The sequence below is a fragment of the Thermobia domestica genome, chromosome 8 (genome assembly GCF_964235325.1).
Source record: "Thermobia domestica chromosome 8, izTheDome1.hap1.1, whole genome shotgun sequence".
NCBI classification, from domain to species: domain Eukaryota; kingdom Metazoa; phylum Arthropoda; class Insecta; order Zygentoma; family Lepismatidae; genus Thermobia; species Thermobia domestica.
Window position 1 is genome coordinate 134482702 of NC_137461.1, and position 25731 is coordinate 134508432.

Genomic DNA, 25731 nt, shown 5'->3' on the forward strand with positions numbered 1-25731 from the left:
ATCACGCTAATACGGCTGAACCAATTTCTTTCATTTTTGGGGGGTTATTAAGATTTGGACCCTAGATGGTTTTTATCATATCACTTTAATTTTCAATTACCAGTGTCTTGAGATAATTGACCATTCAAGTGTCCATAACGTAGAAATCCTTTGTTAGCTCATCATAGCTAAATCTAACCGTATTTATATGCAACCCACATGACCGTGTCACTCGGCGGGTTAACATAAATGACAGGCGATATAATGTTAACATTTACTGCAATCTTCTATGGTTTTTATCATATCACTTGAAAGCGAAAAAGTAAAAATTATCTAAGTAACAAAGTTTATTGCGTTCCGGGGTGACCCCAGCGAAGCGGGGTGAACGCTGCTAGTTGAAAATATAATTTTTGCCCAAATATTGTATGTTCACTGATTGCGTTTCTATTGTATAACAGCTTCTAGCTTCTAAAATAATTTTTAGCACTGTTGATTTAGTATGGACTATATTATTACATTATTTTAAGTTGTGTAATTAGCGCGATGCTGTAGTAAAGTTCGAAAGATAATAATACAAAATGCAATATTTATTGCTAATTTGTAAGATGTCCCGTTTTTCTGTTTTCAAAAAATATGGTAGCCTTAAAGTATGCTAAACCATACAAAATAAATTATACTGTAAATTGTACCCCTCTGATAGTGCTCTCAAACGGGTCGGGTCAATCGGGTCAGCTCGGGTCGGATCACTCGGGTCGGGTCGTCATATTCTTCACTTATTTTGAAATACTATAAGGAGCTTTGTTGTAGAATTCAATTCGAAGTCGGTGAATGAATGATAATTGTGACTAATTGTAGCTGAAACAGTAATAAAATTTTAATTTAATCCTATATTAACTAATTGGCATGGTAATTGTAATTAATATTACAACTGACTTTTTTCTTTCTGCATTTTTATGTCAAGTTAAATGTAACATTAAGTGAAATTGAAAGGAAATATCTAGTTAACGTCCCACGTTATGCACCAACGCTAAGGGAGACAGTGATGATGAAGAATAATTGAAGTGGTTGAATGAAAAAAGTGGGGGGAAATAAGAGAACACCGAGAAAACCCATGCACACGGTGTTTGTCCACTAGAAAACTTACTTGGTACGAGCTGGACTCAATACCCATAGACCTTCGGGTCAAACATCTGCCTTTGGGCAGGACGCATTATTATTATTATTATTATTATTATTATTATTATTATTATTATTATTATTATTATTATTATTATTATTATTATTATTATTACTTTAAGAGTGACCAAGAAAGTTGAGCCGCCTTTTCACTAACACTTTCGAGCATTGATATGTAACCTAAGACGTACCTGGAATATCAAAAATAGTCTCCATCAGCATCGACGACCTTCTGCCAACGTTCTGGAAGGCTATGGATTCCATCGCAGTCGAACTTGGTGAGACGTGAGGCGAAGAAGGTATCAAGTGCATATTGAACATCTACTAGTGATTTGAACTGGCGTTCTCTAAGGTGGTTGTCCAATTAATGGAACAGGTGATAATCCGACGGTACAATGTCCGTGGAGTATGCTGGAATCAATAGTGTTTCCCATTCAAGGCGTAGAATGGTGTCCTGGGTCATCTTAGCCACGTGGGGCTTAGCGTTGCCTTGTAACAGGAGGACCCCTTTGTGATTCAGAAGTGGTGGATCCAGTGAGTGACAGTACACAGTTGCGTTGATGCTCTTACCGGCTGGTAGCAGTTCCCTATGGACGATGCCGCGAGCAGTCCACAAAATGCACAGGAGAACCTTATTCTGGTGTAGTGCTGGCTTGGGCTGTTTTTGAGCCGGTTTACGGGATGCTAAACAACGATGACGGCGCCGTGGAGCTTCGTACAGGACCCACTTCCCATCACATGTGAACACTGTGTCCAGAAATTGCTCCTTCCTCAGACGAGACACCAAAGAAACACAGGTGTCTGCTCGCGTTGCTTTCTGGCCCCAAGTCAAATCATGTAGGACCCAACAACCCAACTTGTAGTGCTTCCCAAGTTGATTATGGTGGTGCCGAATGGTTTCTCCACTCACATTGAATTGTAGTACCAGTTCCTCACATGTCTGTCTTCGCCTCAATTGTTGCCTGAAGATCTTTATTTTGAACATCTGTTTGTCTTCCGGCACGTGGTGCGTCTTCGAGTGTTTCGTCACCGTCCTTAAATCGTCCTACCGGTGCATTCTCCGCGTAGTCACGACACCCTCACCAAAGGCCTGTCATATCTTCCGCCTCGCGGAGCAGCAATTTGAACTCGCACAGCAAACAAGCCCTTATGACGCTCTGTGAAGGTCCCATGTTCACTCTGCCCTTACGCACATTCACGGTGTATCTGAACAGCCACAACCAGGTAGTATGTTGGATATACTTACTAGTGTTGCTCACGAGACCAGGTTTGGGGCATTCTCGTCTTGAAAATGTGTCGTGAAGGTAGTCTCGTCTCGAAAACTACATATGTTTCTATTGAAAGAGCTCTGTCTCATCTCTACCCCTTCATGAAAATTCTGTCTCGTCTCGTCTCGTCCAACAACTGACCTTCGCCTTATCTCAATTCGCATTCAACTCACGGTGTGAGAGCCAATTGAACACAGACCTCCACAAAAAGACAGAACTTTGTTGCTCACCTTCAGATTATTATTATTATTATTATTATTATTATTATTATTATTATTATTATTATTATTATTATTATTATTATTATTATTATTATTGCGGTAGTGATTTGACTTTCTCGGCACTAAATTACTCGCTGATTTTATATAACGTTGCAAATATCTTCTAGGTAAATTAATCAAGAAAAAATTAAAAGGTAATTCCCTACAGAATAATATTTCAGTGCAATTAGTTCCTTATGATTCTATCAGACAGCAACGCTGTTTTTAAATGAAAGAATCTTAATGTTAACGTGATGAAATTTTTGTTTATTACACAGCAAAAAATATTAAAAGAAGTTCTATATACATTCGTTACTAGAAAATCATGTTGTCTTCAGAACTTCAAATTTTATTTTGACTTTCGAAGTTGATTGCCTAAATTTTAACCTTGGAAATTTTGATGTGGAGGAAAATAGAGAAGGTTAGCAGGGTAGCGAGGAAAACGAATTAGGAAATGCTGAAAATGCAAGAGACGAGAGCAATATTGGACGATATAAGGAAGCGAAAAAATGGACGGATCACAAGTTTCGATCTTGCTAAGGGATTGCATTCTGAGAGATGTAGTAAAGGGGGTGATATCAGGAGAGCAAGAGTGTGTAAGAAGGTTGCAATTGATAGATTGTAATAAGGAGGGTTGTACATTATGTTGGGTTGCGAGGATGATATTAGCGGGAAATCGCAAAAATGGAAGCTTCTTACATAGTTCATGGAAACTGGCCTGTCATTAATAGCAGAACACTGACGAGGAGGAGGAGGATAATTATACAACAAATAAAAAAGCCGAAACAATGGTTTATGCATACGAATTGACCAGCATTTTTTTCTGGTGGCAGCTTTGTAAGGTTCTAGTTCTCTCAAAGTGTTAGATTGTAAGGTCAGGTCACTCGGGTCGGTTGTCGGGTTAGGTCACCTCGGGTCGAGTCACTTCAGGTCGGGTCATTCGGGTCAACTAGGGTCAGCTCGGGTCGAGTTGTCGGGGCGGGTCAATCGGCCAGCTCGGGTCGGGTCAATCGGGTCGAATCAGGGTCGGGTCAGTCAATTCGGGTCATGGGTCGGGTCGGGTCGGTTTTCAACACATATAATTTCCACGAAAATTACAATATATCACGGTTTATACCTCACTGGACTTCCAATAAAACATATTTTCAATGACGTATACACCGTGTCGCATTTTTGTATGAGTTAATTTCTAGAGGGATTTTGTGGGAATTTGTTGGAGTGTAGATTCCTGTGTGTATGTGTGTGTGATACCTTACAGGATACAAGATGCCGAGGATGTGTGTAAATCAACCGGACAATTCCTGTTATGTATGTGGGGAGCTGACATTTAAATCGCAACGTCGATGTTTTACTCCACTTGTGAGGAAGTGTTATCACTTATATTTTGGTTGCTGTGTAGGAGACCAAGATAAGAATTTCGCTCCGCACTACATTTGTTGTACTTGCGTGAAATGTCTGATTGGGTGGGCAAATGGTGAACGTAACATGAACTTCGCAGTACCGATGATCTGGAGGGAATCAAAAGATCATTCGTCAGACTGCTACTTTTGTATGACACAGATAAAAGAAATAACCAGTAAATCTAAGCACACAGTACAATACCCTAATTTGTCATCAGCAATTAGGCCAGTTCCACACAGTGCAGAATTACCTGTACCAGTACCTCCTCCGCATCTTACGGTAAATAAGAATTACGTACTTGAGGCAACTACTGAAGTTCCAAATGAAGAAGATGATCCTACTTATGTAGGAAGCACATCTACATTGGATCCCCATCTGATAACTCAGGGTGAACTAAATAATTTCGTACTGGATTTAAAACTCTCCAAGATACAAACAGAACTTCTTGCTTCTAGACTTAAAGGCTGGACTCTGCTCCATCGTGACAGTAAAGTGTGTATTTTTCGAAACCTTCATACAGAGTTTCAAAACTATTATTCTCAAGAAAATGATTTAGTGTATTGTAATAATGTCCGTGCTGTGATGGATATACTTGGACATGCACATACAAGTATAGAGTGGAGATTGTTTATTGACTCTTCCAAAACTAGTTTTAAGCCTGTTCTTTTGTACAATAGCAACAAATTTTTTCAGTGCCTTCGGCTTATGCAACTAATATGAAGGAAACCTATGAAAACATCGAAATAGTGTTAGAAAGAATTCAGTATGAGAAATGCAAGTGGACCGTTTGCTGTGATTTGAAAGTCATTAATTTGTTAATGGGTTTGCAGCTTGGTTATACGAAATATTGTTTCCTCTGCAAATGGGGCAGCAGGAACAAAGCGGAACATTACATCAAGAAGGAATGGCCAACGCATGTATTAACTCCTAGATAGAAGAATGCTGTTTATTCCTCACTGGTGAACCCTGATTAGATAATTCTACCTCCTCTTGATATAAAGTTTGGGCTCTTCAAACTCTTTGTTAAGGCAATGGACAAATGTAATGCAGGATTTTGTTACCTCAAGGAAAAATTTCCACAGGTTAGTGACGCTAGAGATTTTTGTAGACCCCCAAATAAGATGTTTGATTCGTGACCAAAAATTTGAGGATCTCTTAACTCTGGTTCAGAAAGCAGCTTGGTGTTCATTTAAATATTTAACAGAGAATTTTTAGGAAACAAGGAAGCCCCAAATTACCGTGAAATTGTAAGTGATTTCCTGCAATCATTCAAAGAAATGGGCTGCAACATGTCCCTTAAAGTTCACTTTCTAGACTCCCACCTGCATTTCTTTCCTAAAAACCTTGGTGCTGTTAGTGATGAGTATGGGGAACGTTTTCATAAGGACATTTCCTTTATGGAGAAGAGATACCAGTGAGAGTGGAGTTCAAAAATGCTAGCTGATTACTGTTGGACACTCAAAAGAGAGGTTCAAGAAGCCAAACACAGAAGAAAGTCGACAAATAAAACATATTAGTTGAAGTAAGTAAGTGATCATTTATTAAGAAGATACCACTCACTTCTTTTGTATTATTTATTAAATAGATATGAAATGATGACACGGTGTATACATCATTGAAAATATGTTTTATTTCAAATCCAATGAGATATAAACCGTGATTATATTGTAATTTTTGTGGAAGTTATATGTGATTTTATCTGCACTAATGAATATGGTAAAATGAATAGTACACATAGCATATTTTTTATATAAATATGCTTATTTCTCTAGAAAGAATAATGCTATTCTTATCAAACTTAGAGGGCTTACTAAGTATAAATCAAGCTAACATACAATATAATTCGTGCATTTATATATCTAAGGTAACCGAGGTATGAAAATGGTTTAAAAAAAAGAAGAAACAGGAAATTGAGGGGAAATTTCCCGAAAATCCCTCTGTCACGGGAAAACTGAGGAAGATGCAGAAAAACTGATTGCAGTTTCGAATTCTACGTGAAAAGTTCTATTAGAATCAGGTATTTCCTTCCGTGTGCCAGATAAAAAGATTTTTTGTCGACTAGTGTAATAGGTACCATTTTCAATCTCAGAAACCGTTATTCAAACCGGTTAACGTTGATCGCTAAACAGCCAAAATTGTAATACATACCTGTAGCCCCACCCCATTTCTTACTTTCTAGGTTAAGTATCAAAACCCGTTAAAACACGATACCCTGGTTTAACATTTAGAAGTCGAAATGAGAAGTCGAAATAACAACTTTCATATCTCTAACTTTGAGCAATCCCGAGATATATACATAATTACAATAATTACAATTCCCATCGCTTTTCTTCAATTCTAGGTCAAATATTAAAAGTACTCACATCCGTATATTCTTTAGTACAAACGAAAATTTTACCTGCACATTTCTGCACAAACGATGTATAAATGATCGCTACAATTTGTGGTTCAATCGAACATGGTGGGGCTAGCACTTAGAAAGCTCTCCTTTCTTTTCTTTCTGTCAACGCATCTGATAGCGTAGAAACAAAACTTTCGCCTGCACATTGCTGTACAAACGATGTACAAACGATTGAAATAATATTCTTTTGAATCGGATGTGGGAGAGGTGCTACCAATTAGGCAGTCTATACTTTGTTATCGTTTCGGCGACGCCCCATTTATATGCAAACGAAAAGTTCAGCTGCATATTTATGTACAAAGACGTACAAACAAGTGCGATAGTTTATAGTTGAATTAAACATGGGAGGGCTACCATTTAGACAGCCCCCACTTTGTTTTTGTTCTGCGGACGCCCCTAATTGTGTACAAACGAAAATTTGGCCTCCACATTTCTGTACAAACGATTGCGACCATTTGTGATTGAATTGGACATGGTGGGGGGCTACCACTTCGACAGACCCCCACTTTGTTTTCGTTCTGCCGGCGCCCCTCGTTGCTTACAAACGAAAATTTCGCCTGCACATTGTTGTACAAACGATGTAGAAACTATTGCGAAAATATGTGATTGAATTGGACATGGTGGAGGGGATACCATTCAAACACACCCCACTTTGTTTTCGTTCTGGCGGCGCCCCTAATTGTGTACAAACGAGTTCAAAATTGTTGAATTTTTTTTGGGGGGGGAGGGAGATTTCACTCATCTGCTGTAAGTAGTGACTAGTGCTGTGAACGATTGCTTTCTTTCATTTTTCATTTACACATCCTACCCTCTTTCAAGTTCGGTTCCATATGCCATTCCATTTAGTTTCACATGTTCTGTTCGATTAAATACACATTCCTCAATCTCTTCTAATATGTCCAAATTAACAAAACGGTTCTCTTGCTTTCTTTCTAATAATGCTGATTAGATTTCACGAGAGTTAATTTTAAATAAACTTGCAACCAATTTGTTAATTACTACGAGCATTGAGTTCTTCCTCATTGTGTGTTAATATATATTTTTCAGTGTTTACATTCTAATAATAATAAATATTTATGCCGAACTTAGATATAATTGCAGTATACGAAGGTTAAGTGGGTAATAAAGCAGATCAAGCCAATATCTTACTTCAATCTGTATCGTAGATTACAATTATTGTTAAAAGAAATTGAATATTCGCATCCAAAATTGATTTTATTTAGGTAGGATGGATAGGGATGCGCACGAGTCAAGATTTGAGGCGGTCTCGTAGGGATGCGCACGTGTCGAGACATGTCTCGAATCTCGACTCGACTCGACTCGAATTCGAGTCGAGATTCGAGTCGAGACACGCTTTGTAAAATTCGAGACGAGTCGAGACAAACGTATTTCTCGACTCGAAAATTCGAGTCGAGACACGAGTCGAGTCGAGACTGCTCATAAAAATCTCGACTCGACTCGAATGTCTCGAAAATTTTTCTATAATTGTTAATATTATTTTAAAGAAAGTATTCACTCAGGAACAGCCTTGAAAACAATTCCAGCTTTTATTACTTTAGAAAAGTATAGAAAGCATTAATTTAATAGTTAATCTTTCCAGATCAAGATTTAATTTTCAGCTCAATTCAGTTAATTAAAACTAATAATTAATGTCGTGAATATTTGATTGTACTTCAAATATAATAATAATAATAATAATAATAATAATAATAATAATAATAATAATAATAATAATAATAATAATAATAATATTTGATAATTATCTAATTTGTATAAAACTATTATCTGTAGCCTATATTTAGTTTGTATAAAATCATTGCAATAAATTGAACATCATAAATTCTCTGAATAAGCAATTGGCAGTCTATAGTAATTTAGCATAGTTATAACTATTATGTTTTTATTTCCATGAACGCAATAGGGCTACATAACTTCTGGATTATTCGCTTCCCCAATCACGTGTTACGGATAATATATAATGTAACATTTATTGTACATCACATATTATGATATGAAACTAGATTACATAGTATATTAGAATAAATGGACTGCTTGGATGCCAAGAACTAGTATAGGTACCTTTCACTTCTATAGATAGGTATTTTTTGAAAGGAGTGTTTTAAACACTAAATAAAACAATAAACTACATACAGTAGTTATGGTTTTGGTTCCAAACAAAAGAAATATGGATTGTTCATGAAATATTGAACTTCAACTTTCACTCTTGGAAAATTTAAATTTTGAGTTAGACCACTTGGCATCAAAGCAGTTCACTGTGAGATACAGTAAATACACTTCTCACTTTACTCTTCTGGTTGCAACGCCATTACCGGTACTTTTCTTTATAACAATTGCAGATAGTTTTGTTTTGTGCTGAGAGTATATTTTATATACATCTAATAAAATTGCGGATTCATTTTGTAATCAGTTTTCAATTTACAGAAACTATTAATATAAGTTCACAATCAAATCGAGCGAATTGTTTAATGTATTTCGAAGGCTTCATAATAGTAACATTTATGTACTACGAAACTATGAACGTGAAGTGGACTCGACCTAGCCCCGGGTCCGCTGTGACTCAGTGACACAGCTTTCACCCTTGGTGTGTGAGGACTCTGATTCGATCCCAGTTGGTGCCAAGTGGGCTTTGTGGCACAGAAACACCGTGTATGTGGATTTTCTCGTGGTTCTCTAGTTTACTCCGACCTACTTCATTCCACCATTTCATTCATTCTCAACGTCACTGTTTTCTTTAGCTTACAGGGCAAAATTGTGCGACGTGAAGTAATACTGAAATATTTCATTTCGGGGTAGCCGCCCAAAATTATCTTGCCCTACCCTGTTTTAAGTTATGGTTGGAGGCCTGAGTAGGAGGTGTGAAATCCAAGATGCTAACACTTTGCTCATGAAGTAAGAAACAGTATTTCCTATACTGCTCTAACTTCAGATCTTATAAGCACAATGTTGAATGTGAGGATTCATTTAAGTCAGAAATGTGAATTATATTGATTATAAGCTCCTCAATAAGAATGAGCAAACACGTATTCCAGCTTTCCCGTTTTAAAAGGGGAAAAAAAGTTATTTCGTATAACAATGAAATTTCTGAGATTTTATTCATTAAACTTTATCCTTCCTGACGTAACTCTGCTATTATATGTACCTAGGTATACACTGTTGTGCAACTCTTAGGACAAAAGTAAATTCCGCGTGCTATATCACTTGCGGAGGTAAATTTCGTATGCCCGAAGTGGCATGCATTGGTGGAACTTGATCCATACATAGAAAGTATGATACAGGAAGCGATACAAAGAAACACATGATTAGAGAAAAATGACACTTTTATTCAAAGTCAACGCTGAAACCACTGCGATTCATTATGTCTCCGCAGACATTACATAAGGTACTAAGTGGTCCTTACAAGGAGTTTTGATTACCACAGTGATGCATGCTCTGAACTGTGCTTCCATACTACTTACAAGGTTGGTAATGAGTAGACATCGGATTTTTAAGCAAATGTATATTTTAATTGCTTATATGCATCTCTGTTAGACTTGGTAGAAGTTTTTAACAACAATAATACAGCTCGAATTTGAATTTTTATAGTGCATATAAATGCATATTTCAAAGGTTGATGCATATATTAGTGATTAAGAGTATATTCAACATATTCCATGTTTTTATTTAAGATATATCCTTATAGCATGCAAAATGTCTAAAATGGCTTTTTGCATGGGAGCATGAGGAATGCTTACAAGGGAACCTTCCGAAAATGATAGTTGCAGTGAAAGATGTGGTCTATGCCAATTGAAAGAGCTGTAACAGAGATGAGCATTCCCAAAAAATTAGCTGCCCATAGCAATAGGTTCAAGAAATATAAGGGGTGGAAGTTCGGAAAACAGCAAGGTTGGACAAGGGGGAAAAGTGCAAATTTCGCAAAAAAAAAGGGGGGGGGACACGGCAAAATACAATGCTGACAAGTGATGTATAGAAAGAGACTTGCCACAATAGGGAACAAATGAAGGCCACCAGTGGGGTTAACAGTGTTGCCTACTGCAATAAAAAGTACATGTTTTGCAAAGAGCACTATATGAAGTGTCTCGAAATGTCTCGAAACAGTACTTTAGAGGTGTCGGAACCTTTGGTGGTCTTTCTATCACATATCCACACCTGTAGAAAGCAAACATAATCAAAGGCTTGATCTGCTGTGTGTTGCTGTCTGCAGTACTATCACCGCCTATATGATATATCCAGAGTGTCCCACCGAACTCTGCGACTGAAATAGTTTCAAAGCGAAAAAATGTGACACATCCAGTTGTGCAGGAATGTACCCATGTCAGAGAGCGAAACACTTCTGTGAGACGCAAGTGCCCCCAATCCCCCATCATAGGGTCCCAGGGACCAACTTCAAAATTTCAAATAGTAAAATCGGTCGAGTTATATTTCTTTCGATAAATCATGGAATATGCAACAACGCATATCAGAAATATTTACTATATGGGATTTCAAAATGGCCGCCAAAAATATCTGCTCGGTGACAAGAACAACGTGCATATCATCCGCCCCCTGTTCCCATTTGATATGTTGCGGTTGACCCCCCAAGCCTTATGATGGGGACCCTGGGGACTTGCTTCTTACAAAGTTTTTTTTGGCCCTCGACATGAGTATATTCCTGTGCAATTGGAATTGCAACATCTCTTTTAGCTTCGCAGCAATTTGAGATCACAATGTTCGATGCCATGTTAAGACACAACATATATTTGTGGCGGCCATTTTGAAAAACATGCTTCATATAGCAAATGTTTCCTATATGCGTTGTTGCACATTCCATGATCTATCGAGAGAGGTACCACTCGGTCCCTTTTGCCATTTGAAAGTTTGAAGTTGGCTCCTGGGGCCCTATGATGGGGATCCTGGGGGCACTTGCTTCTCACAGACTTTTATCACCCCTGACCTTGGTACATTCTGCACAACTGGATCGGTCACATTTTTGTTCGTTTCTCAAATCTTTCAGGTCACAAAGTTTGGTGGGACACCCTGTATATTCCCACATACGACCCAACCATGACATAATGTTTACTTCTATTATAGGTTGTTGGCTCAACCCAATCATTTCATGTTCCCCGACTTGGCATTCCCTCAATCACTCTAGCATTGATGCATTCCGAGTGATGCCTGTTGTGAAGCGAGTGGCCTAACTATATTCGACTTGTCTGGATGTTCATGGCCAGTGCTGCCAACTTTGGAACTCGTTTTTCTTTTCGACGACGACATTTCAACGTCGGTTTCCTGCATAGTCGGTGCTTCTTGTTTTGTTCATTCTAATATGCACAGCTCGTGATCAAATGTGGCGCATTATGGCCAACTCCGTCTTTTCCGTGTTTTTCTTACTTCTGTTTTTCTATTTTCTTTTGTTAGATTGTACCACTGATTATACACGCCATATCTTATGTTCTACATGACACTGAATATTGCACTCACTTCATGTAGTGCTCTTTGCAAAACATGTACTTTTTATTGCAGTTGGCAACACTGTTAACCCTACTGGTGGCCTTCATTTGTTCCCTATTGTGGCAAGTCTCTTTCTATACATCACTTGTCAGCATTGTATTTTGCCGTGTCCCCCTTTTTTGCGGAATTTGCACTTCCCCCCTTGTCCAACCTTGCTGTTTTCCGAACTTCCACCCCTTATATTTCTTGAACCTATTGCTATGGGCAGCTAATTTTTTGGGAATGCTCATCTCTGTTACAGCTCTTTCAATTGGCATAGGCCACATCTTTCACTGCAACTATCATTTTCGGAAGGTTCCCTTGTTAGTTTATGGAGAAACAATATTCTTAGCAACCAAACCAAGACAAACAAGAGATAAACTTGTTCTGAAATCCTACAGGTTTTTTTCCTCACATCCCCCAGCCCTTCCTCGCTTTGTAGAAAGACTAGGCAGAAAATGGAAATTAAAAAAAAATGAACAGTCATTCTCTTGTAGAAGGCGAAGGAAAGTTTAGAGGAAGGAATAATTTGTACACTCCCTCCTCCCTGCTCTCTCTCTGCCTAGTATATTTTCTTTATTTATTGTCTTCGAAACACCATACCAGACAAATGATTTTCGGTAGAAAAGTTGGAAACAAACCATCCCACTCTTGGACAAAGTCGGCAAGATGCGGTACTCAAGTCAATGAACCTGCTTTGGAAATTTTCGTGCAATTTAGGTTACTGAGAGGGTATAGTTTCTTTAACTATGCCGCCTTCTACTATGGCTCGTGCCATAAATAAGTTATCGTCTGATCATATGGGAAACACCGCTAGTTGTCCTTGCCTGACATCTGTTTCATATTCATATTAGCCAGTGGCGGCAATAAAGGGCCCGCAGACCCCGTGGTGCGGGGGAGCAGACTCGAGGGGGCTCTTACAAGGTACACTCAGCAAGGCACCTTTTACTTGTCATTTATAATTTTAATGCATTTTGAAAGCGATTCTACACAGCTTATAATTAATTCTAACAGTTTCACAGAATTAAATAATGAAGTAATCATTAAAATAAAATAATGAGGTATGACTGTGAACATGAATGTCAGGTCGCTCTTTGCGATTTTCCAAAGATTTTATTTTCCAGTGTAACATTTACATATTATTATGTCAGTCTATAATGCCATATTTTCGTTATCATGTATCTTAGACTACAATTACCATGTATTACAATAAATTATCGTGTTTACCAGAAATATCTATCAAGAAAACAATTCGAGATATTACAACTTGCTAATTGAAGAATATAGTTGCTTACGAATAAGGGAGCGGCTCCATTGATATCTGAACGAGACAATTGTGTTCGCATTTCATGTTATTACTAGACGAATCCTAAAGTTATACGTGCCACCTAGCGGGATATCGTGAGTTACACATATTCAACGAACTTTAAAAAATGTTCGTTACTGAATTCTTTATGTCTGCGTGTCTGTCTGTCTGTCCGTCTGTCTGTTATTTGCGATTTTTTCAATTTTGAATGCTGCATTCGATAGAGAATCAAAAACTATCAGAGAAAGTGATTTTCGCGTCACTCTTACCGTTTCCGAGATATTGGCCCAAGAATGGCCGATTTCCAGAAATTTAAAAACCCATATCTCGGGAACCGTAAGTCATAGAGAGATCATATTGGTGTTCATCAATATCTAAAAGGATGATAAACATTTTGGTACCAAGTAGTAACCGGTGGCCATGTCCAACTGGACACTGGTTTGGCCAATGGCCAGTTGACCAGTGGCCACGAATTGATATCGGTACGAAAATGTTTAACATTCTATTTGGATTGACTACCACCAATATCATCTCTCTATGACTTATCATTCCCGTGATATTGGCCAAAAAATTGCCAATTTCTACATATTTAACGAGCCATAGCTCGGGAACCATAAGTTGTAGATGGATGATATTGATGTTGATCAATACCTAAGAGGATAGTAAATATTTTGGTACCAAATAGTAACCGGTGACCATTGATTAACTGTCTACTGGCCAACTGGCCACCGTTCCCCAAATATTGGCCAAAAAAGTTCGAATTTACAGATAATTAAGCAGCCATATCTCGGGAATTGCGAGTCATAGAGAGATGACATTTTGCTCATTTTTGCAAGAAAGAGAAGAAGGTGCGGATAAAAATATTTACTTTTACATCTAGGAACAATGACAGTTATCCTTCCCGTTCCATATCTTCATTCTTTTTAATTTCGTTCTGACAATGCTCTTGGAGCATTCTCAACTGGTTTGTAATGTAAAAGCTACACACACACACACACACACACACACACACACACACACACACACACACACACACACAAAAAAAAAACAACTGGTAGAATAGTTTGAACCGAGTCATTTGTTCGGAAACGGTTGGGTAATTGGAAAACTCGGTGAACACGTATCCCATCATTTTCAAGGGCACACTTTTCTGGGGTAAAAAAGTTTGCCCCAGGGTTCCCCGCAGAGTCCCAGACGGGGTCCAACTCAAAAGTTTCAAATGGCAAGGGGGTTAAGTAGCATATCGTTTGAAAGCTGTTGTAAAATGAAGGAAAATGGAGCAAGTCTCGACTCTCTACGACAACCCTGTACAAAATGTAAACAAAAACTTAATTGAAAAGTCCACGGCCACCCCTATAAATCGAAAATGGTAAGACAAATGTAAAAACAGGAAAGGACGTGTGACATTACGAGATCGAGCTAAAGAGAATTTCGCAGTGAATATCAAGCTCAAGCTCGAACAAGTGAGAATCTTGACTAGTGTGATCCTCATTAAGATTAGCGAACGCGAGCTCCATTGAGGATAGAGAGCATGAGCCCAAGTGAGTCACGGTTGCAAAATTACCATTTTTATTTCTTTCTTGCTATCTTTTTTCCTACTTGAATGAGTAAGGTTTATGAACAGCAGAAGTGCTTGCTAGAAAGACCTTAATTAGCATGCGCTTCAGTTATTCATAGGAACTGCTTAGATATTTAATGCAACTTACGTTCACATTTTAACAATTCAAGTTGTAATTAAAACATTGAATACTGAGCAGATGAGCACGCAGAATTTTTTGTTGGAGTGTATTTCTAATACCAATTAATTCTTCGTAAACAAATACAACTATATACTATATAGTATATCGTATCTTGGATTGAATGTAAACGTGAACATGTATTCGAACTGCTCAATGCATTGTTAATTATCATGAACTGGAACAATTAGAAAAAAAAATGAAGCGCGACTGATGAGCATCATCAAAATTTCACAAGGCATGGACAAAGGTCACACCTCAAAAACCAGAAAGAAAAATGCCTCATCAACTAACCGTTGTCGTCCAAGTCAGTTGCTTCTTGTCATAACGTGTGAAATTTTCTGCAAGGTAATCAGAATGTTGAAAATTTTCTACATTTTTAATTTACTGTATTTCTTATGTACTGATCATCCAAAACATTATGACTACCTACCTACTATTGATATAAACCCGTCAAGGCGATATCTGCGTCACCTGCCGACGAATGCCTGCTAGTCAGTCACACGTACAGTGCATGTAGTATCAGTGAGAGTGCTGGCCGTGTGTAGAATGGGGAAGGCGCGCAACCAATCTCAGGTTGTAACGGCCCGCAGACTCGGCAGGAGAATTTCGGAAACTGCAGGACTTGTCGGGTGTTCGAGGAGTGCTGTGGTGAGTGCCTTCAACAAGTTGCGAAACCAAGGGGAAACGACGTCCAAATGTCGAGGGGTTGGGCGCCCCCACCTAATTACAGATGTCGGACGTCATAGGCTGGGCAGACTGGTAAAACAGGACAGGCAGCGAACTGTGGCAGAATTAACATCAGACTTTATTACTAGTCAAAGTACAAGCGTGTCTGAAGTCACAGTGCACTGTACACTCCTAACGATGGGCCTCCGAAGCCCATGTCCCATCCATATGCGAATGTTAACACCACGACATCGGCAACTACGACTGAAATGAACACATGACCATTGTCACTAAACCTTGGCACAGTGGCAGAGCGTTGCAATGTCTGATGAATCCCGATACCTTCATCATGACGATGGGAGGGTGCGAATCCGTCGTGTTCGAAGGGAAAACCTCCTTGACACCTGTACTGCGGGACGGAAACAAGCTGACGGCGGCTTAATTATGCTCCGGGGAACATTCACGTGAGCATCTATGTGTCTAGTGGAGTTCGAGCAAGGCACCATGGCGGCTGAGGCCTATCGCACACTGATTGCAGACTAAGTACACCCCTTCATGACGACCATGTTTCCCAACGGTAGTGGCATTTTTCGAAAAGATAATGCACCATATCACAAGGCCAGGATTGGGATGTAGTGGTTCGAGGAACACAGGGGCAAGTTCCAAGTGATGTGCTGGCCGCCCAACTCGCCGGACCTGAACCCAGTCGAACACAGATGGAATGTGATTGAACGTGACGTCAGAGCGCATCGCCCCCCTCCCCAGCATTTACGGGAATTAGGTGACCTGTGTGTACGCATGTGGTGCCAACTCTCTCCAGTGACCTTTCAAGGATCATTGCGTCCATGCCAAGACGCGTCGCCATTGTTATCCGTGCCAAAGGTGGACACACTGACAATTAGGTAGGTAGTCATAATGTTTTGGCTGATGTGTGCGTATATTTTAACTCGTATATTTTATCTCGACTCGAATTTCGAGACGTCTCGTCTCGAATTCGACTCGAGTCGAGACAGAAACATATTTTTGAGTCGAGACAACATTTTCTCGAGACGAGTCGAGACAGGCTTAAATCTCGACTCGACTCGTCTCGTGCGCATCCCTACGGTCTCGTCTCGACAATATGCTGTAAAAGTGATGTCTCGACTCGAATATTTTTCTATTGGAAGAGCCGTGGCTCGACTCGAATTTTGTCAGGGAAATTCTGTCTCAACTCGACTCTGCGCATCCCTAAGGATGGACAGTTTGAAGAGCTCAGTATTCCAAAGCTGGCGAGGTAACCAATTACACCATTACAAAACATCTATTTCAGATACAACCATTAGTATACACTTCATTTTCACAAGCTTCTTCTTATAATAACTATATCGATTTCCTACTTAAATTCAATTATAGATAATTGTTTCTTATGTAGCAGCTAATTTCATGCTATACAGTATAAAACAAGTACACATTCAATGTAAATAAATAAAAATGTAAGATATTACAGATTAATGGCATTGCGATTTAATCCGATTTTAAGCAGTACACATTTTCTAAATAATTGTTCAAATTGCTTTATAAGAATCTAGGCTATGAGGTACCCTAAGTTTTTGTAATGCAAAAAAAGAAAAAAATCTCAAGCATCTCTCTCTCTCTCTCTCTCTCTCTCTCTCTCTCTATATATATATATATATATATATATATATTTGGTGTATTTTAGGGGACTTCCGGGCTTGATCCCCCCCCCGAAATTTTACGTTTATTCAAATAAAATATTGTAAAGTGAATGAAATATCTTGTAGAATGTTCACATTTCCAAGAATGAAGTTAGCAAAGCCCCCCGAAATATATATATCTATGAATAATTTTCATTTTGGACGTGTAGTTTTAGGTATTCAACTGTGTTCACATTTCTCATTTTTAGCGTTTTCGTATATGAATTATGGACATGGCGGGCTAGTAAATGGGACAGGGATTTGAAAAGTGACAGTTTGTCGGATAATGTGTTCCCAATCACTTCACAGTAGAAATTTATATTTATAAAAAGTTCTCATATTTTTAAAAAAGGAAGAACAACTTTAACTTTCCGTACGGAGGCTCGAACCGTCGCCCTTCGTTTCAGAAATGTCAGTAGCAGTACTAAACCCGCTTGACCACAGACGCAACTTGCAAGAGATTGTGTTATAATATTGATAATGGAATCGCTCCAAGCACATGTTCCTACTTGGAGGTTTAAATATCCATTTTCTGTCGTTTTCAGCAATTTCTATTTAAGATAATGGTTGATTTTGCATATTGGAACTGTGCATGAGGTGTGCAATCAATATTGATTTCAGAAATAAGTAGTTTGATTTTGTTTTTACATTTTCACATCGCTCGGATGGCAGTACAGTTTGTAGCTAGTGTCTATATAAAGAACGGCGGGAACATGCAATTCCCTGTGTATAGATCTGCGGAAATTGTGACGGATCTAGGCTCACTTTTTCGGACTTAGTTTCTGAACGAGTTTCCAGCTTTTTGTGAACAGGTGTTTACAGTCAGCGACAAAAGTTCTACCCGTTTGGGAAAATTTATTTTGGGAATGACGGTAGTATGGCTGGAAGATACAATGGTGGTATGGCTGAAACGTATAGAAAATTACATTCTTTTTAATTCATTGAAAACTGTACTCCAAATTGTCCTTCTGTTCTGAAGTCATTTACAAAACTAATTTCATCAAACGGTGCGAACTTTTGTCGCTGACTGTACATGAGTGAACCATGGCCTAACAGGTTTCTAAAGCACGTTTTCGGCTTGGAATAAGAAATGTGAGACGATGACATGTAAAAATATTCGTAAACGACCTATGATAGTGTCCAATCCATGGTTTTGGAGGTCCCTGAGATGGATAGTGACAGTCTTCAATATTGTTGTGAATGGTCGAAAGAACAGAAATAATCGAACGGTTTTTACAATTTTACCAAGACCAAAAACGGAAAACGGGAAATTAAAAAACCGACAAAAAAGCACTTCTTTCTTTTTCTAAGTACTGCTTTGTTACATTGTCGTTACTAGTTATACAATGTACTGTTCTTTTTGTATTCAGTTGCATATCTACACTTTTCGCTGTCAAGGGTCACTCTGAGTTCCAATTTCCCTTCTAATATAAACACAAGCAAACATACTCAGAGAAATGAAGATATTTTTCTGGAAGCAAAGATATATGAGGGGCATACAGAAAAACGTGAGCAAATTTTTTTCACAACCGTAATCTTTATTTGTAAATGAAACCAAATATATCATCTCAATCTACAGACCTTTCTTTCACTTTTCCACATACGTAGTCCCCGTTTCTTTTGCACACATTTTCCCCATCATTCTGCAAGTTTGAGAAAACCCTTGAGATAGAATTCCGTTCCAGCTGCCCTTAGACACTGACGCACTTCTTGCCGAATATCCTCCAGTGTTTCGTAACAATGGCCTCGCACCTGTTCCTTCACAAAATCGAAATGATGGTAGTTGGAAGGTGCCATGTCAGGGCTGCTCACCCAAATCTCCTGACCGCTTCATAGTGGCATGTGCAGTATGCGAACGCGCATTATCCTGTTGAAGGATGATCTTTCCAAGACGTTTGGCACGCAAGGCACGACCGAGCTTCAAAAGTGTCTGGATGTAGAGGGAAGAATTTATGTTTTGTCCAGGCTCAAGAAAGTCAACAAGAATGCAACCCTGTGCATGCCTGAAAACCATCCTCATAACTTTCCCTACAGGTTGCACTGTCTTCGCTTTCTTTTTCGGTGGCGAATTCAAGTAGTTCCATACCATACTCTGCCGTTTTGTTTCAGGTTTATAATGATGGAACTAGCTTTCATCTTCAGTCCCAATACTCGTAAAAAAAAAAAAAAAAAGAAAAAGAAGAAGTCATCATCTTCATGTCAAAATCTCTGAAGAAGGATTTGGGCAATGGTTAGCCTCTGACGTTTGTGGTCCTCGGTTAATAAACGTGGGACCTAACGGCCACAATCCTTTCGATAACCTAAACTGTGAATAATTTCTGCACCGCACTATCTCCAACACCAAGTTTTGCAGAGATTTCATTCACAGTAATACGCCTATCAACCCTAATCACCTGATCAACCCTTAAGTTGTTGCTTTCCGTGAAGGCAGTTCGAGGGCGCCCGCTGCAAGGCTCATCTTCGATATTCGTGTTTCCATTCTTAAAATGTTTCACCCACCTCCTAACACTGCTGGCACCCATACACACATCTCCACAGGTACGATGCAGTCTGCGGTGAATTTCAGAAGCAGATTGTTCCTCTTTAACAAGGAATTCAATTACAGCACGCTGTCGAAACGAAACATCACTGCCCGCCATTTTGGAAATCCTGCCTGTGGTCACGTGCTAGCAACAAACAGCATCAACGTCTGGAAAGAAAGAAAGGAAAGTTTGTAGATTGAGATTATATACTTAGTTTCACTTACAACTAAGGAATACGGTTGTAAAAACATGTTGCTTACGACTTTCAGTATAATCCTAGTATATAGAAAATATATGTTTTTTCCCTATTTCTGCGAGATTTATCTCAATATTGTCATCTCATCTGCTCCTAGACTTTCAGAATGGTCTTTTTTCTGTTTGGGTGTCAAGTTAAAATGTTGAAAGTTCCTACTTTTTCCAATTCTGGTTATTACATGACCTGCCCACCTGAGCCTCCTTAGGGTAAACGGTATAAATTATGCAGTTTGTCGTTTTGAATTGTTTAGCTAATTAGGTAATATAGCTTTGAGTACATTATTTTTCCTAACACACTGTTAGAGGCATTATTTCTACAATTTAGAATGTATTAACTGAATTGAACTTAGGAATTTAATTCGAGGGCCCAAATTCAATATGATTATAAATTATATTAAAATTTTGATAGTCACCATTAACATTATACTAAATTTTCAGTTAAATCTTGATTTCGGAGTGGGGGAAGTCCGAATTCCTAGTAGCGGTATCCTGCATTCGCTCCTGCATGAACAAATGATCAATAATGGAACGTAAAATCATTTAATTTCGTTCAACATTCGGAACTTTTGTACCACATAGTAAACAAAAATGCTATAATAAAATCATACGCAGCTCTGAGAATTCAGCTTTTTAAAGACAAATGTGCCCAGGTTGTTTTGAAAAAAATAAACATAGTATTCTTTGCATTTAACCGAAAGGCATGCAGACATAAGCTTTTCCTCCTAGTGTTTGGTATAACTGGATCCAAGCCTAATTCTCTGTTCCTGCTTGGTATGCATCTGGTTGCATTAAAAGTAATAACTTGATTTAGTTGAATTAAAATTTAGCGTCCTATTCAGCACCAAGACTGTATGAGACTTGGATATAGAGATTAACACGGGATTTGAAGCATACGAAATCCTGCTAGAATCGAACTAGTGTTTCTTGCATTAAGTAATGAATTGAACTTTGTGTTTCACATTTTAAGCACAGGAAATACTTGATCTGAAGCTCCAACTGGCTGGCAGTTCATTTGTATTTTCCTGTGTCGTTTTTATGGGGGGGGGGAGGGAATCGACGAAAATTAATTTTTAAGGCGTTAAATCTAAAAGGTAAGTTCAAATGAAAACGTACAAAACGTCGTACAAACCAAACCGGTTGAAATAGGAATATGCCGCTTTGGGATCTAGGGAGGAGAGAGAATGTGTCCCGCATAGTTGTGTGCATGAGCAGGCACATCTCACATGAGGATGGAGAAAATCAGGCAGTTGTGTACAAAGATAAGTGGTTGTGTGTTCCGTCCAATCGACGAGGCAGTGCGTGTTAGGCAAGCATGGAGTTCACATTAAAAATTCGACGATTCAGAAGCAGCAAGGTGTTATCAGATTTCTGATTGCAGAAGAGGTTAAAACGGCCGATATTCATTGCCGGGTGGTGGTTGTATACAGGGAAGAGAGTGTGTCTGACAAGTCAGTGTGAAAGTGGAGTACTCGTTATCGTGAAGACCGGGAAAGTTTGAGTGAAGACCCGAGACCAGGCCAAGTAAAACGGTAATCACGGCCGAACTCATCTACAAGGTGAACGATCTGGTGAGGTGATCCGCATGTTACAATGCGAACATTGTCAGTGATTGGGGGAGGGGGTGACCGTTGAAACAGTGTGGACAATTGTACACGATAGGTTGGGTTACCGGAAGGAACTCAGCGAACCGCAAAAGAAACACTGCAACACCTGTTTCAGTATCACGAAACCCAACATTCCAGGAGTTGATCGTCGCAAATGAGGAGAACTGGTGCCAGAACTTTGAGCCAGAGACAAAACGAGATAGCACGCAATGGAAGCATGCGTCGTTACCTCCCCCTAAACAATTCAAAGCTGTACTCTCAGCAGGCAAGTTGATGCTCAGCGTCTATTTCGATGTCCGATACTAATATATTTCCTCGATCACGAAAAAGCCATTAACAGTGACGTGTACTGTGAAACACTCCATAGCCTACGCAAGTCCATCAAGAGCAAACGACCTGGGATGCTCGCGAAGGGAGCTATTCTGCTTTTCGATAATGCTCTACCACACGTCTCCCAGGTCACACAAAGTGTACTAGACAAGTTCAAGTGGGAGCAACTTGAGCATACGCGCTACACAGCCGAACATGTCACTCTGCGACTTCCATCTCCGCTTTAAAAAAATCTCATGGGGAAGCTCTTAAACCCCGACGACAAACTGAAGGACATAGTGAAGGACTGGCTGCTGCCATAGTCACAGGAATTTTTCGAATAGGGAATTCTTCGGCTCGTGAAACAGTGGGATAGTTGTGCTGAGGCCTCTGGTAATTACTTTGAATGCAGACTTTATTTATACCCACAGTGTCGTTTCGTACCTTTTGATTTGAACACCCCTCATATGTTGTTTGTTGCTAATTCATAATTTCTTTTATTCTGCTGTAATAGATTATCCATTCATGTATTGTATATATAAGTAAAAAAAAATATGCTGTTAAGTAGCAGATTGAATCTATTGCTGTTTCTATTCTCCCGACAGTGACACACATACTCCTAACACTGAAACAATACCGAACTCTACAGCAATTTTTAAACTTTTATTGGCATCTCTGTCTCCTTCATTGCAAAACCTTCACATTGACGCATTCCTGTAATGTTATTATAATTCCCAAAATGGATTTCGGGAACTATCTATCTAAAATGACCGCAACGACTGCAAATACCTTTGTTTTAAGGTGATGTAGATTTCTTAGCGGTTATTTGTATACTTCCAACTTGGTACACAGTATCGTATTTTCACAGTCAAATGTCACACCTAAACAGGTCTGGCTATTTTACAGTCCATGATTAGTGTCCTCTATGGCAAAACAGAGAATGGAATAAAGATAAATGTTAAAAAGAGAAAAGCAAAGATCTCAGAGACGGAGAAAACTATATAAACTACACAAGTTGGGCAAGAAATTAATGTTTTGTGTCTGTACAAAATATTTTTAGTAAAACAATAATTCTAGTAAATTTATTTAAAAAAAACATAATTAAATAGGGAAAAACTGATTAAGACCATGTCTTCCTGTTTTGTCGAAAGCTTTTAGGTACAAGATTATTGTACAGCTGGGCTATCGTCTATGTTTGGTGAAATAGAAATTCCTGTTTGGTCGAACTCTGTTTCGCCGATAACTTATTAAATGGAAAATATAGTTTGATAGAGTTTTTTTTTTTCAGCTAATCACTTTTTTTGTAGTTTGATTTGTGTCGTGTTGTCAATTTTCACGGAAAGTTATAATGATTATGGAACAAGACACTCAATTTAGATGTTAAGTATGAATACTTTTTTCTTTTCCACAAAATTTCCAAATGGATGATATTTCAGATTGATTGTCATCCTTCATTAACTTTTAAACTTGTAATTATAATTATTTTGATCACTTTCCTATTCAAAACAATTTCTTTGAGTGAATACAACTGAGAAACAAAAGAAAACGAGAAAATTTCATATACATTGTCTCACTGAGCCGACTGACACATTTCAAACTTGAATATTGTGCAGGTGTAATAACTTATATTGGTTGGCGGAGTGGGAATCGAAAGAGAATAGTACGCCGCGTTTTATGGTCTGTTGCAATGGAGCACTGGTAGTACAGAACATTGCGTTACCTACTTCAGTTACGAAACTAAGTCTGTGCCAGAAGTGCTACGATTTTTAAGACGAAACTTTAACGTTGGTCGACATGGTAAGTTTACGTCTCGGAATACCATATTGGCTTGGATGAAAAAGTTTGAAGAGAGTGGTAGTGTGTTGGATGTGAAACATGGAGCTCCAAGAACAGTGCAAACTCCTGAGTACGTGGAGGGACCAACATTAAAGTTTGAGATGTGTCAGTCGGCTCTGCACCACCCTGTATAAATTTATAAGGTGTCACAGATTTTTTTTATATCTATTTAAGATGGCCAGAAAAAAAATGAAATTTTTCAGTTTAACATACCATGATTATGCTTATGCTCTTTGGGCTAAGTGAGACGGATGATTAAGGCAAGTGAATGATGATGAAAGAATTAATGGAATGAGAATGTGGGTGAGGAGCGGGACTGTCCCGAGAAAATCCACGAACACAATGTTGTCCACCACAAATTTACTTGGCCGGGAATCGAGCCAGGGGCCCCTTTAGATGGTCACAGATGAGAAGGAAGCGATGTAATGGCTCTATTATTCGGCATAATTTCGTCATTTCCTTTGTTACAAAATAAAGGGAATTTGTCTTTTAAAAAAATCTTATGTTTGCCGGTCGCTATTGTTAACTAAGAGGTAAGACAACATTTTCGTGATGAGACAAATGCTTATCCAATACTGAAGGTTGTTCAAGACAAGATGAAACGATATAAAGTACATATACCTGACTAGCAGATGTCCTTCCTCCACCATCGATGGACACTTAGATGCGGGAGGGGTGTCCTTTTCTAAACGTCAGTTCCTTTTTAGCTAGTTTTTGGCGGAACGTGATTCGGCCTAACAGGAATTCCTGTTTCGTCGAGCATGACTGACTGCATATTTATGCGATAACTTTAAGACATTTAGTAAAACAGGAATCGGTGAAACAGGCAGGAACCGATTAGAATATTTCAAGTAGCATGTGTCACGTTTGCAAGTATGTACGTTACGGGAAGAGAAACAAAAATATATGCAATTTACTAAGGAGTTCAGAAAAAAAATCCTATGTCGGAAAAATTCCGGAATTCGGAAAATATCCGGAATTTAGAAAATTCCAATTTCGGAAAACTTCCGGAATTTTATAAATTCCCAAATTTTTCCAAAATCAAGAAAGTGAAATTTCCGATTCCGGAAAATAATCCGGATTTCGGAAAATTTTGGCCATCCTTACTATAGATTCGTACAGATGTGTCATCTTTGGAACTTATACGTTTTGCAGATGAGCAGAAATAAAAAAAAAGTTTTGTTTTAATTTTGGATATATCTAAAAATAACCATACTGTGTGCTGTCTTCTTCCTAGTGTTACAACAAAAACTTTGTGTGTATACTTCGATATCACTTTCATTGTTAAGATAGGTGGCTTACTTATCGAACAGTATCAATTTTTAGATTTACAAAAAAGTATTTTTTTCTTTAAATTTTCTAGAAACCTACTCTTGAAACGTTATAGTTACCGATAACATTTTGCTCGCCAGACGAAACCTTATCGAATTCGAATATGTCTCATCTTTGTATATTTCTCCTGTTATACGGTTACAATATTGAAGAAATGGAGAAATCTGGATTTTTACGGACATGATAACAAACTTACCAAGCTAGGGAAAAGGGAACAGGGAATAAAGACAATTGGAATAAGTGTATTAAAGTTGGTAGTCTAACGTCAAGGCGAAGAGATTAGCTGGAGCTGGAGAGTTGCGTGGAAGTTTGCGACAACAGGTTTTGTGCTTATGAAGAATACTTGTAATAAACAAATTTCAATTGATAGTTTACGTTTAGTGTTTTGTTCTCATTCAAAAACTTCTAAAAAGCAATTGAATTTTGAGTATTGGATTAGGAATATGAAAAGAATAGAAAGAAAAAAAATGCAGCAAGAAGATTGGCGTGAAGAGCT